Source organism: Synchiropus splendidus, chromosome 7 (assembly GCF_027744825.2).
Source record: "Synchiropus splendidus isolate RoL2022-P1 chromosome 7, RoL_Sspl_1.0, whole genome shotgun sequence".
NCBI lineage: Eukaryota > Metazoa > Chordata > Actinopteri > Syngnathiformes > Callionymidae > Synchiropus > Synchiropus splendidus.
The window spans coordinates 4,691,274-4,706,450 of record NC_071340.1 but is presented as its reverse complement, the minus strand read 5'-3'; the positions used below and the strand labels follow the sequence as shown (position 1 = coordinate 4,706,450).

General features: G+C 41.3%; 1 protein-coding gene across 1 annotated transcript in view; it reads left to right on the top strand.

The window, feature by feature from the left end:
* The window catches only part of si:dkey-215k6.1 (transmembrane protein 132D), a 193,599-nt gene that overhangs the window by 138,524 nt on the left and 39,898 nt on the right, over positions 1 to 15,177 (top strand). The window lies entirely within an intron of this gene.

The following is a 15,177-nucleotide window of genomic DNA, read 5'->3' as shown; positions in this document are numbered from 1 at the left end:
CGATTGAGACCTAATACCAGTGAAGAAACTAACTGATCCTGATCAGAGCTGTTAAAGTTTCCTAGTTTACCCTCTCCTCCTGCCCTCTGGTGCAACGGGTTTTTACCATCAGCAAAATGACAAGTTGCTCTGTGCATAACCTGTGAATGTACATACATATGCGTGCACTTTCACCCGCTCACACTGGACACATACTAATCCAGGCTTGAGGTCGTGATTGTAATTTCAATCACACACTTCAATCCCATCAAGAGTCCACTCCTCGCTCTGAGGAGCCTCCACAAGATTTCAGGTCACAATATAAAATCAATCTGCACGAGCACTAAATCAAGTTAAGGATATGCTCTTCCACTGACTCGCTTCACAGTGTTGAGTACTCACATATCCAAAAATGTCTTGCTAGGCTTTACATCTGGTGTCTCCCGTAACCACTGGAGGGATCTGGAGATCAGCTCCGAACTGAATGTCCAAGGTGAATTAGAGGAACTGATTCATTAACTCAAGTATCCCTGAGAATCAGTAAAGTCATATTACCTGGTTAGCTTCTGACTCAAGTCTCACATAACATGAAATGTGAGAAGTTGTGAATGGGTAGAAGCAAGTGTGAACTACGGAATTACAAATTCAGGAATCAGAGTCGCTCATTTATTTGAAGGACAACTTACAAATGATGTGTCAACCGGTAACCATGAGGTTACCGGTTTGACCCCTCAGCGGTTTTTCTTGCGTCCTGGAGTGTCGTGTATTGCGCCTTGGGTGCAGCATAAGCATAATCTATTTATATATTTATATAAATATAAATATTTAACAAAAGAACTATTTATGTCTGTTGCTCACTCAACTATAACTTGTATCAGAAGTGCTGAGATGCTGAGTGTTGAGAGCTGAGTTTTCTCATATGAACTGTAAAAGGTTGTCCTTTTTTTCTGTTCTTAAAGTCTCAACAAGTTATGTTTTACAAGCGCGTTATATCGTCATCTGCTCCGTTGCCACACACAAAAACTACAAAAGCAAATCTCTTTCCTAGCAGCTTCAATCCAGCCCAACACAATCTCCCAATGACAAAGTATCCCTCAAGTCTGGATCAAATGCTGAAAATCTCCTTTAGCCCTTTAAAATATTCCTGCATCCAGACGGTGATCCGGATCACTCCCAAAATTAATGAATTAGTTTTTTGTCACATTTCAAATATTTCCTAAAAAGTTTAATCCAAATCTGTCCAAACGTTTTCGAGTTATTTTGAACACAGACAGACAAACACACCATCCAACGCTGCAGAAAACGTAATCCCCTTGGGTAACAATCGATATGGATGGAGATGAGACGATCACATTCTTTTGTCGGCAATTGCGGCATTACATTGACTTCATCTCAGGCAAAGACAAGAATGTGTTTGTCCAATCAATATCGAATAGGTGAAGGTAACTACCAAGGGTGTTTTATCAGTAGTTGTTTGGAGGTAGAGCGAAGTGCATAAGCAGGCCAAATGCATCACTACATTTTGAGCGGTTAATCAAAGATCTACAATACATATGATTTGATTGAATGATTTAGGCTTTTTTATTATCAATAAACGCTACAAAATGCCTGCATGAATTATCTGTGCCCGCGCTGTGCCCCAGCTGTGCCCCAGTACAGTAATGGGGCTAGTGACACCCCTGGCAACAACAGAATTTGAACTCCCCATCCAACTGGCCAAAAAAAGGAAGCATGACTCGGTATCACAGAAAACTGTCATGATTCCGGATGAATGGACCCAAGTGCAGGAAGTCCGGGTCGACAGAAGGCACGGGACACAAGATTAAATTACAGAGATTTAATTGTCGAATAAACAATACATAGCAAATAACTATAACTAAAGGCGCTGGAACCAGAACGCGGACTGGGAACAACACGCAGGGACTGGGGAAGAATCTGAAAACACAAGAGAGGCGAATTAGAATTCAAAGCCTAAAACTGGGAGAACACAAAACACACTCTGAGTTAAGCTCACGAGGTGGCAATGAATAGTGCTTGGTGGTAGAGAAACACACACACAAGGAGTAACTATGTCAGAGTTATAAATGAAAAGTGAGACTCTAAAACTGCTCACACGCGGACTGAGTGGCGTACAGGAGAAACAAAAGTGGAGCGAGGAAGAACGAGGAAAATCAGGATAATCCTGAATAGGGATTCAAGCGTGCAGGAAAATCTAGAAAAGGTCAGGGAAAGGTCTGGCAAACACAGTTGGAGAGGGAATATATCCATGGAACACTTGGTAGTTACCTTCACCTATTCGATATTGATTGGACAAACACATTCTTGTCTTTGCCTGCGATGAAGTCACTGTAATGCCGCAATTGCCGACAAAAGAATGTGATCGTCTCATCTCCTTCCATATTGATTGTTACCCAAGGGGATTACGTTTTCTGCAGCGTTGCCTGTAAAGCTGGAGAGGAGACAGGAAACGGAAACAGGAAACCCTATGAGTAACAAAATAAAGCACTCGACAGAACACAGAGAAAAATACAAAAAGGGACAGAAAGAAACAAAGCGATGACAAAAACAGTGCATGCAGAGAGCAATTCGTTGACTTCGACTACAGATTCGCGCGTCAGTGGATGTCCAGTATCAGCTGGACAACAGAAGCTGGGTTTATCCTGCCCAACAGCAGAGGTAAGTGACGAAGTCGGAAGAAGCTTGTCGCTGAGAGTGTCGTGGAGGAAATACTTTCAACAAATGACTGCGGTACTATGGAGGAAACTGCAACAGAATTGTAAGATGAAGTTGCCTCCACAAAGCAACAAATTAGTGATTTCCTCTGTTGTTGGATCATTAATGCAGTTTGGATAGCACGCTGTACGGGCAAGGCCAAAAAAATAATAAATAAATAAACAAATAGAATAAAACAAGAGACATATGAATTCATTCAGTAATCAATAACCATTTAAGTTTTCATGGAGGAACCTCTGCAGAGCCGCAGCGACATCAGTCAACCTGCTTTGTTGGTTAGGGAGGTTAGCGGAGCGATGGCATTGCTCTACTGGTACACCGCTTCAATTCAGCAGCAATTTTATTTCTTGCGGAAATTGAAGCAATCAGACACTAAATTGACCTCTGAAAAGCGATGCGAATCCTGGAAAACTTCAGAATTGGACACTAGGTGTAGTAATTGGTGACAGGTGCGAGTGAGAAGAGAGGGGGGCTGCTTCGGTAACATTGCTGTTGCTCACACCTGTGTGACTCAAACTGTGGCCCTCAAACACTATCATGTCTGGATGGGATCCCAAATGGCATTCGAACAATTAATCGTGACCTTGGTTGTACCTCTCTTTCCATGATGAATTTCAAATTTGCAAATACTTTCTGCCAAATGACCTACTCTCAGATAAAAATAGCATGTCTGACAAAAACACATCACCAGTGATAAGATTATTGGTAATTGATGTAATCTCAGTTATGTTTTGGAATGTTTTGTCACATGAGCCGTTAGCGCCTCTTTAAAAGAGGACCTTAGAGTTTTTATAGAGATCCCCCCTGGAAAGAAGGAAAACAATGTTTGTGATGCTCATGTTGTCTGAGCCTCAGCCTTTCCAGGCCCATGCAACTGTGGTTTGATTAAGCCTGTGATGTATTTGAAATGATATAATTTGGTAATGTTGGACTCCCATTTCCTTCATCTTGGTTGTCTAACGGAGACTGAAACACATTTTAGGGCGGATGCTGAGTGTGTCAGTGTCAGTTACTTATAGCTTCATGAAAGTACTAGAAACGTATTCTTAGTCTGCACACCATACTGTAACTTGAAGTGTTTCTGTCGCAAAGTGACAAGTGAAGGTCATACAAATAAGAGCAGCATTTAAGTCACAAAGAATAATGTCTACTTTGTGCCACACTTGATTGAAAGTCAAGGGAGCAGCTCAACGATTCCATTATTAACCACTTCCTGTCTAACAATGTGCGGAGTCACTCAGTTGGGTGTGTGCATGTCAGGAAGGACCTAAAGGACCTGAAGCGGAACTGAGTACTTTGTGGCAAATTGGATTTTTGCTGCCTGTTTTCAGCATTTTAATGCCACTGGTTTTATTCTACAATCCTTAAAGGAAAGGAATGAATGACTACCATTGGAAGACGACAGGAGGAAGAGTGGATATGCAGCATGTTCGGGGGTTATATTTGTTTATCCAGACTAATGAACAGAGATGAAGTGACAAATAGAGTGCAGGCAGGTTAAGAGGGAAGTCGTGGTCACTTAAAAAAACAAAAAAAACCAACAAAAACTAACACTAAAATAACGAAAACTAATAAAAACTAAACTGAAACTAAGCAGTTTTCAAAAACTGAAACTAACTGAAACTAGCCAACCCACTCTAAAAACTCGAAATTCGAAAGACAAAAATTGAAAAAAAAAAAAAAAAAGATAAATCCCAAAACTATTATAACCTTGGTGTGACTAGGAGGCACAAGCTTAGAAATGACAGTGTCAAAGGAACCGCTCATGTGAGGAAGTTTGGTCACCAAGTTAGGGAGACCTAACTTTATATGTTGCCTTGTGTTGTGTTGTGGCTTGCTTTATGAAGACATTGGATTATAATTTATTTTTTAATTGTTTATTTTTCCGGTCGATCACTGTTCTGCTATGCCAAACAAAGATCTAAATATGGACTTCACATTTTAATAAACATGTCATCAGGAGATTGGTTGGCTCAGCCAAATGTATGTGCCAAAGGCTGCTGACTGCACATAAGTGTAGTGTGTGTGGTCTTGATGCAAACAAAGAAAAGTTAAAATCATCTTGACAAATGATCTTGACCACCTCAAGATTTTATGACGAGAGGCATTGCCCAACTCACGCTATTACATTGAACAAATGGAACCAAACTATGGTGTCGTCACTCACACAAACACACAGGTCTGCAAATGAACACCTGATTTTGGTAGAAAGGACCCAAATGGCTGTTATTACAAGTCATTTCGGGCCGGCTGATTTGTTTACCGGGTGTGCTAACCAGGTGTTGATTGCAGGTTGGCTGTTTATGGAGGCTGGTGCTGAAAGGGGTCCACACGTGAGGTCATGAGATGAAAGCTCCCCAGTTTTTTCAAGAAAATTGGAAAATTTGAACCGTTGAGTGCAACTTCTTTAAAAGAAAAGACGACAGAAAGGAAAAACTATGCATAGCATTTTCCTTTAAAACAACACGTACGTTATCAAACATGCTTGTAGCAGTCTCTTGTGCCTGAACAATGAAGAGTAAAAGTCATTTACAGGGCTCTTGACCATTTTCTGATAATTTCATAAATCCATTAGGGCTCCTGTATCCATGTGGGCAACAGCAGACGAAGGCCTCTTCAGGAAACAAGGGTTTATTAGAAGCAATTTCACTGCTGCAAGAGCAGAAAAATTGGATCCATCTTACCATGGGTAACATGAAAGAGTGGGTGATAGAGGTGCTTGGAGATGTATAAATATGGATCCATATAAGTAACATGGCATCAACAGAGCCAAGCCGAATCTGCTTCTGCATTGCTCCAGGAGGGCCACCCCTGAATCATGCCACTGCCACCTGCTAAAGGGCTGTACAGTGCAAATGATGGCTGGGAGTGATCAAGGATGATTCTAGGATAACTTGATGGTTTTTAGCAGGGCTAAACAGTGAATTGTTGATTTGAGGATTTGTGAAACTCCAATGTGATGGCCGGAAGACTGGACCTGAAAACACCCAGCCTGTGAGCTTTGTGAGCTACAGGCTATATGGATCTTAAGAAGATGTTACGAGTGATCTGGAGATAGTGTAGTGAGAATTGGGTTGCTGACGGGTGGGGGTCCAGGAAACGGGTAGATGGGGATGAGAGGAGATCTTAAGGCTAGCAGTGCACATGCCATGGACTAAAAGCTGTCAAGGACTGGCGATCCGTGGTGGGTTCTTGAGACCTCAGATGATCTTCAGGTGTGGTCGTGATAGTGGCCAATCGGGTTTAATGGCAGATTCAATAATTGTTTGCCATGGGAGTGAAAAAACTGAGCCAAAAAACTAAACTGTCCATTTACATCAATGTTGACTTTCATCAGAGGAGGTGGGACTGTAATGCAGTGAGGTGCTCCCCGCTTGTCCATATTGGAGGAGAAACTGAGATGGAACCTGGACACAACGCTGGTCTTGGCTGTCTTTAGAAGAAAAAAAAAAAAGAAATAAACTTGTAAAAGCTAGTTCATGGGGAGAGGAATAGCACCCGACTTAGTGATGTGATCCTGTGTGATGATTTCTGCAGAACTTCGTTTGTTCAAATGCTTCATCGGTCACAAGTACGAAGAACATATGTCCATCCATTAGGTTGTTTTGGCAGCCTGCTCAGGGTTGCTTGAAAAGGGTGGGGAAGCTGCATCTTTGCTACTCATTCTTCTTGGCACCCATCCCTTTTAATCTGTCCTCTTCCGCTATGTAATGAATTCCTGATTGATTCTGTAGACATGTTCTTGTGTACTAAAACGTTAAAGTAAACTACTTCTTAATTTTCCCATACTGATTGGTCTGAAAAAAAAAAAAAAAATCAGCAATTTAAACTGAAACAGTCAATAAATGAGAAACTGATTAGCAATTTGCCAGAAACAAGTGGCCCCTTTTGTCTCGGCTGCGCTTATTTTTCTTCATGTGAAGTCACCCACACTCACTATGTCTGTGAATTATTATGAAAAATTATGGAAACACATTCAAAACCATGAGGCATCTCTAATTCTATGTTAAATATTAGGCTGAATTGATGTTTGTCAAAGTAAACTTTCTTTTCCATAAGGGACAAACAACTCTTCTACATGTACAACATCCAAGTCTGGGCACTTTAGTGTAGCGGTGAAGAGAACCATGCAGCTGCTTTAACTGAATGGGAACCTTTTTATGACTAGCGGCAGAGAATTTTCCTTTGGTGCTTGAGCTGTCTACATTTTCACCATGGGCCTTGTGGTCAACTAGTACCTGCATCGGACTTCACTCTATCTATCTGGGATAGACTTTCCCATGACACCATAATGGGATGATGAGTAATTCTGTCATAATGAAATGACATCCGAAACACTACTCGGTTGCACACTTGAACAATTTTAAATATCAGGTTGTAACAATTTGATGACCACTAATGACATGTAACTGATATTCAACAAGTGCCATTAAAACAAGAGGAAATATGGCAAGCGAAAAGGCTGTTGTTTCTGATTGGGACTCCAGATGCCCAAAAATAGTAGACTGGTTCATATGGACATGGCACATCATGACACCTGGTTGAAAAACGGAGCTTGATGTAGTCACTACTGAACAGAAGCAGATTGTGTACTCCTGTAATTTCAATTAAAACAACATTGGTGGTTGAGGTTTGTCATCCTCTGATGAAGATGTTTGATAGTGTTGTGAGACAGAAAGTGACACAGAAAAGTGGTGACCATGTCTTTTCGTGGGAATGGTGCACCAGAAACATTCCCATGAAAAGACAGTATTGTTAAAGCAAAACACTGCTTATTGAGAATGTAGAAAAAAATGCGTTGAAAGCTGTGAGAGAAAATAGTAGTGGAGGCTGCAATTGTGTTTGTCATTGTGGCATGAGAAATGAAGAAGAGTCACCAGATACACATCTCTTATAGTTATACAATTCCCTATGGCTGCTGCCAGGTAATGGTACAACTTAAATGGGTCAATTAACATCTATGCCAAACACACTGACATTTTCAATCTCCAGCTGTTTGAAAAGTTGATATTAACATGGGATATTTCAAATAAACTCTGACTGTAGTGTGAAGTGAAAACAGTGATAGATAAATGCTAGTGATGAGAGGATTTCATAAAGTAGGCACCCTGTTTGCTGTCAAATGTTTGCACGAGAACAACTAGTATAATGAAACTCATGATGTGTAGATGACCTATCATGAAACAAAATTGTAGGGTTGGCAAAGCAGTGTCCTAATTTCCAGGGGCCACTAGATGGCGCTCTTGGTTTCATTGCATTGAGTTGTCCAAGTCCAAACAATCAACAGCAGAGAGTGCCATCTGGTGGCCTCTGAAAAGCTGGCCACTGTTTCATGATACCTCATTAATCCTTCAACACTGCATCATGAAACCTCATCTTCCCATCACTTAAATGAAACTTCATATCATTCCTAAACCAAGAGTGCCGTCCAGTGGCCTTTGAAAATTAGGACATTGTTTCATCAACCCTGCAATACTGTTCCGTATTACCTCTTCAACCTACTAAATACTCCATTAGCGCATGCGTAGCGCAGAGTATTGCCGTGGTTAATAGTAAATGGCTCTTACTTTCTATGCACACAGTGCCATGTTGACTTTCAAAATTTTTTTGTATTGCTGTGTCATTCATTTTTCTGTCACTTGAACAAATCTGAACAATGAACTCAGATTCACAAGACATTTCAGGGAGTTATTAATTCATTGGGCAGATAATGTCTCATTCTCAGTCATTTTATTCTCAATGGAAAATGGAAAAAGGATTGTCTGAGGTGGTCTCTACAGCTTCAGCATTCAGGTGATGAAGAAAACTAAAGTTTGCAAGGTAGGCATTGCTCTTGTGGCCGGCTATAAGGTTTCTAAGGTGGCACATACATACCACCCATAGCCTCCACCAGCCACACCTGTGTTCGAGCCAGAAGGAAGCCACCGCAGTGACGTATACAACGTATCCTCCAGCTTTGGAAGACCTGTCTCGTCCTAAAGCTTTCATGTCTTCGGGGAAATGACACTTCCTGATGAAACTGTATCCACAAGAGCAAAAAAGTCCAAACCTGACTGGCTGAGTGCTGTCTCAGTGAAGCAGTTTTATAGAATCGACTATGTGCGAGACAGCCGGGAAGCCTTCAGAGAAAGAAGCCGAGGGCAGTTGTAATACAATTAGGGATCTGGAAATTGAAAGCAGAGTTCTCCAAGGAGTGCCTGCGTGCACACTTGTGTCTTTGTGAGCAGGGGGGCTGTTAAGCCGTAAATTGACCAAATATCTTCATTCCTCTCTCCTTTCCTCCCTCAAAGTCGTTCCATATCTCTTTGACTGTTTTCCTTAAGCCTCCATCGTTCCACTTAATTTCTTATTATTCCCATCAGTCCATTAAACAAATCCCCGTGTTCCTCTTCTTAGTCATTACAGCGTTGTTCTCCTCATCGATGCTTTTCCATCCATGATGGCGCTCTTGTCATCCTTTCAGCCTCTCCACTCCAACAACTGCTCATTCCAGGATTAACTGGATGACGAGATGAAAGAATGCAGTTCAAAATCTGAGAATTTGATCTGGTTCATCCATGAGTTCTTTAGTGTATGACACATGTTTATGACACTGTAAATGACATTTAAGAGAGCTGGAGAGATGCAAACAACATTTCTCCTGAGCAGCCATTTTGATCAGCAAATCAATACAACAATGGTACCATCAACATAATACCATGTATTTGACGTCCACAGATCTTAAACGGTTTTGAACGTCGCTGATTTGGAAAAGTGTTCTCTCATCATGTCCACCAAATGGAACATTAGGCACAATATTTGTCACAAATCTAAAATACTGCTCATTCTAAACCTAAATAAAACTACTGTGGATATCTACTCAGTTACCACCAGAGTGTGTTGAGTCTCATGTGGTGTATTTACAGAGTCACTGCAGTGACTGACACCACACCAGAAGCCCATCCAGCCAAGTACATTTGTATTTTCTTTTGTGTGTGCAACATTTCATTTAAAGCCCAGTTAGTTCTTTTCCTGAAAATGATGTGAAAATAGTCACCAATGAGTGTACAGTTCTGTATATGGAATCAGACAGTTCCGACGTCTCAATCACTACGGCCAGCGTCAGTTACCCCAGTCGGTCAACGCATTTCCATGTAACTCACTGTTTGCCACATGACTTCTCTGAGTGTGATACCATTATTTTTTTCTGCTGGTGTAAGTACAATTCACCATGTATAATATGGTGTCCTGCATCTGATGTCACCTGATGCCATTTTGCTCTGGGATTGACAACTTATTGAAATTAAAGCATTTTTACGCATGAAACATTTTTAGCAACAGAAAGATGAACCTTTGTCATTGAAATGTTTTCTTTTTTTCTGATTGGATGAGTCAGTCTGCACCAATCTTAGTAATAGTAGTAAAATCTCATCAACAGAGAGGAGCGGAGAATATCACATTGACAAAAATATTGCTTTTTTAGTTGTCATTTAAAATATCTTGTTGGGTGCAATGGTGAATAAAACTTGAACTAAATCTGATTGGTTCAGCATAGATTGTCGCATAGAAACATTTTCAAAAATGTTGCGTTGAAGAAAAAAAAAAATAATAAGAATAATAAAATAAATATAATAATCTGGAAAAATGTCATTGTCAGACGACGACTTCTGGCCACACAGGGGCCACACAGTTTGACCTCCAGAGGTGCTCGAGCAGCAGTCCTTTTTCTCCACATGAGACAAGTGCCCCCTCTGGAGTATTTTTTCTTCTTCGTCATCCTCATCTTCCTGAGGAAAATAAAACATACTCTCACTCATCATTTCTGCCCAAGTGAATGTTGGCATCTGACGGCACATTTATTTGAGTTTGTGTGAGACGCATTCCCGACCTGCACCTCAGCACTCAAAAGCTCACTCCTCATGTCGTGCAGAGGAGCAGCAGTCAAACAGCACATCCGACCTGCTGCATCAGACAGCTTAACAGTGTTTGTGGATTCCTCTCCTGCAGAATATTGTTAGGTATTATTTGGATAGTTTGGATTGCACAATATATTTGGTTTCAAAAAGGGACACACCATGACCTTGTATTATATTGATATTCCGAATTATTTTGTAGTGAAATGCTATTAGTTTAAAAGAAAGGCCAAGAACCTGCAACGATTTGAACTTCGTGGATGTGCTCAGACCACCACACCACAATACAAATGCTCCAGCTCTGTTTTAATAAACTCATGTTGAATAGACATTGTATATTGTATATTGTACATGTATATTACACTGCACACCATCAAATGTACTGTTTCAGAGATTTGATTGCATGTTGTTTTTATCAAGTCAGACTTACCAGGTTAATACTTCTACTACTATTAATAATAGTAATAATAGTGGCAATCATTTTTACAAGTGCCCTGCATTATGATGGCTCTGGGGACCAGACCCATGTGCTAAGGACAACTCCTAAGCCCGGAGCGAGAAGACAAACACGCGGGGACAGGGGAAAAATCTGAAAACAGAAAATAGGTGAATCAAAGTCAAGCCTAAACATGGGGAGAACAAAAACACACTCTGTAAAACACACAAGGCCTAAAGAACACTCTGTGGTGGAAATACACAAACACGCACAAGGAAATCCTGAGAAAGCAAATTATGAGAAAACACTTACCCACCCAGCAAAAGAACTAAGAAAGCGGCAGAACACACATGCACAATCTAATAATACCAATGAACACGAGAATACTAGACTAGAGAGAAAATTTACCGGAAGACGTGAGGCAACCCTCTGGCACAACAGTCTGGAACCACGGTGTAGAAATCAGGGAGGCTTGACTGTGAAAGTGGTCCCAGCTCTCTGCCTGCAAAGCTGGAGGACGGGTGACAAGAAGGACAGGAAACAGGAAAAGACACAACCGTGGAACAACAAAATAACTAACCTCCCAAAATGTCTGTGTGCATTGCTCTCATTCATTGCCTCCATTGTGCTCCTCTTCAGTGGTGGTGTGATGGTCAGCTCTCCACACAAATGAAAATCATCAACCAACAGAAATACAGTGGTACTTCGACCACAATCCATTCCAGACGGCCGTCTGAGAAGCGATTTGTTCGAAATCTGAATTGGTTTTTCCCATTAGAATTAATGGAAAAACAAATAATGCGTTCCAAGCCTTAAAATAGTCTTTTGAGTGTCTGCTGCAGGTGAGCTGTTCGTCTATGTGTGTGGCCGCTGCATGTGGGAGGGGTTGCCGAGTGAGTGACGTCTCTCCAGAAGTGAAGAGGTGCCCGGTGCGTGTCCAGCTCTGAATGTGCGCTTCTGTGCAGTTTGGCTGTGACAAAGTCATAAACCAAGTAACGCTCTGTCAGAGACTCGCCTCATCCCTGTCCCAGCTCCAGCCGACAACAGGACATCAAACCCTGGAGTGAGCGCTCCAGCCTCGGAGGTGTAGAGAGCGAGCACCTCCCCTGTGACACTCTACCACGGTCCAGTGTGGCGACAGGAAAGGTTTTACACCTCAATATGAAGAAAAAACAGTCAGTCATCTGATCGGTCCACGCACGTTAATCCAAAATAGATTATGGATGGACTGTGAATAGCACAAAGCATTAACTCCAGTCTTACACTGTGATTTGGATTTGTTTCAACCCAAAAATGAACATTTCGGTCTCTCTGTCTAATAGTGACCAAGCTGTGTGAGGGACTACTTCCAGGGCTTTTCACCAGGTCCATCAGAAGGGTCCCGCTTTTGTCCTCATTAGCGCTTGTGTAGACGAGGCCTGCCGGTTCATGCAGTTGATTCTCTCATTGATTCAACCTTTGCTATTGGAGTTGGCTGAGGAGCAGCCGGGAAGTAGGTTAGGCAAGTGCAAATTGCCCCAACAGTAGGGTGATTAAGTGGCAGATACCCCTTAAGGCTCGTTAGCATCTCGTTAGTGGCTGCCATTAGTGTCAGGCAGCTGGGGCAGCAGGGGGCGCCGTGACATTGGCTGCAGAGGTGAGGGAGCAACCTGCACGCCTGAAGGGGAGGTGGAGAAGGAGCTTTTACGCTTCAGTTTTGCAGTTTATGTTTTGGTCAGGGCTATGTCTCCTGACTCTACATACACTTTTTAATGCACAATTTCAATTCAGTAGTGATATCGTGCTGTTCTCCTTCTGCCTGATACATTCCCAGCACTGTCCTTCCTCTCAACGTGTCCAAACCAACTGGCCTCGGTCACTTTGTCTCGAACCGTCTCCACGACCCTCTGCTATACTAATTTTCCAGAGCTGCCACTAGTGTTGTGGAGAAGCCTGGAGCCCCATCGCGAGACTGATTCGTTTACATTCCATGTCGGCATTGTGGTTAGTTACCTCAGCACGATGTTTGAAAATCGATGCTGGCAGTTTTAATTATGATAATTATGTTTTTGTTTAACGATGATGAATGGTCAATGTCACCTTGATTGCGAGCTTGTTAGCACGGATGACGCCAAACTGAAGAGCAGTCATCAGATAAGACAGCTGTTTGATGGCTTCCTTCTTTAAATACACAAGAGCAAATCGTTCCTGACAAAACTGAATGAATCTCAACAAAAAAATAAGGCAAACACATGCATTCACTATTAGACTGAATGTATGCTGACAATGCCAGAATATTAATGAGAAATGATCAGCTGCACTGCTCCTCAGCGAACAGTTCAACAACCATCAAAATGTACAAATTAACATTACATGTCATTCTGACATTAACATTTAATGTGGATTGAGACAGACACTGTATGCAATTACCTCATTTGTAATAACCATTTCATGAGAAATGATTTGATAAACACACAGTATTTCGACCAACAAATGTTTTCACATGTAAACACACACATTCATAAACACATGTCACATACACACCATCGTTGTGGGGTTTTCCCCAGCCTCTCACCCTAAAACTAACCATCCAACCAAATGGCTGTCCTTAACAAGCGCTCTGAAAAACTGAAACCCAATTATTATATGTTATTCTTAAGTCTTCATCCTGAAGTTGAGCCTTAACCTCCAGCCAAATGTCCCCACAAAGTCATACACACACACACACACACAGGTCGAGTTGCGCTCTGCGGCAGCTTAGTCCAACAAATGGGATAATGCTCCTCAGGTCTAACAGTCTCGTAGTAATTAAACTTGTCAAAGTGATAATAGCCCTTTACTCCTTATATGAAACACACACCCCAGCACACACACTGAACCTCTATCCTCTCCAGGCAGAACATCCAGCAGTCACCTTCTTCATCTGCCTCCCTCCTCCTACAGTCCCACCTCATCAGCTGCATTTAGGGACAAGACTGAGTCCATGACTTTCATAAACTCTCACTGTGTGGATATAAAAAAAATCATGGTTATCTTGAGGATGGATGTGTCTACTTGCTATTTTGCTTGGACTATTTATTTAGTTTAGAGTTACTTATCATTAATTGTATGGAGGAGTTTGTTAAAACAGTTTAGTTTGGAGTAACTTCTGTTTTTTGGACAGATTTTGTCAGTTTTTTTTTAATTTTTTTACTTCCCACATATGATAGTTTTTCAGGTTCTCATCCATTTATGTTTGAATATATTTTGGAATGGTTTACCGTGACTATTTTAAAGTTTCCTGTTGAACAAGTTTGTTGAAGACTGTGTTGTTTACAAAGCTCTTGTTTACCAAGTCTATACACAACCTGTGGCCTCAGTTGCTAACATGGCCATAGAAAGGTTTGAAATTCAGTTATACAGATGGAATTAGGAATGTGCTTAAATACAAAACACAAACAAAAAAAAAAAAAAACGGACACATCAAACATGCATATACCAGTTGTATGCACACGAGTAAATAAGCTGTGATGCTAAATCCCTCCCATTAAGCAACACGCTGGAGCACGGGCCATATACAGTAGCAACAGCCACTCTAAAAATCTGTGCAAGGACTACTCCCCTCGTCAAAAACATGAAGAAGGGATCAGAGAAGAATACTTCTTCGACACACGCGCAGATGAAAATATTGTTTTAGACATATGTATAACCTTTATAAAACATGGCTACATCATTGTCACATTTTATACAATTTATTCTTTTTTTTTTTTTTTTTTTTCCTTCCCGGACCCGAGTGAGTGTTTTCACATTCCTCTGTCCGAAGTGGGATAACAATAAATAATTTTTGATTTCCTCATTTCCTTGTGTGATTTCAGGGACAAGGAAAAAGCATTTGATCACCACAAGTGCATCTCTTCCTCTTACACTGAACTGTTCCTAATGGCTGTGCGTTACCCCTGCTGTAAAATAGAAAAGGACTGCATTACAATTCTGATTTATATGTGTGCACTCAGTCACTGACGTGAAAATGTGACTGACCTTTCCCATTGGAACTGACGCATTAGACTCTGGCTATCTCATCTCATCTCCATATTCAAGCAAATGATCCTGAATGAAACGAGAGTGACAGGAAACCTCACCAGGAGTGATGTGTTTGCTTCTGTGCTGAGAGAACAACTG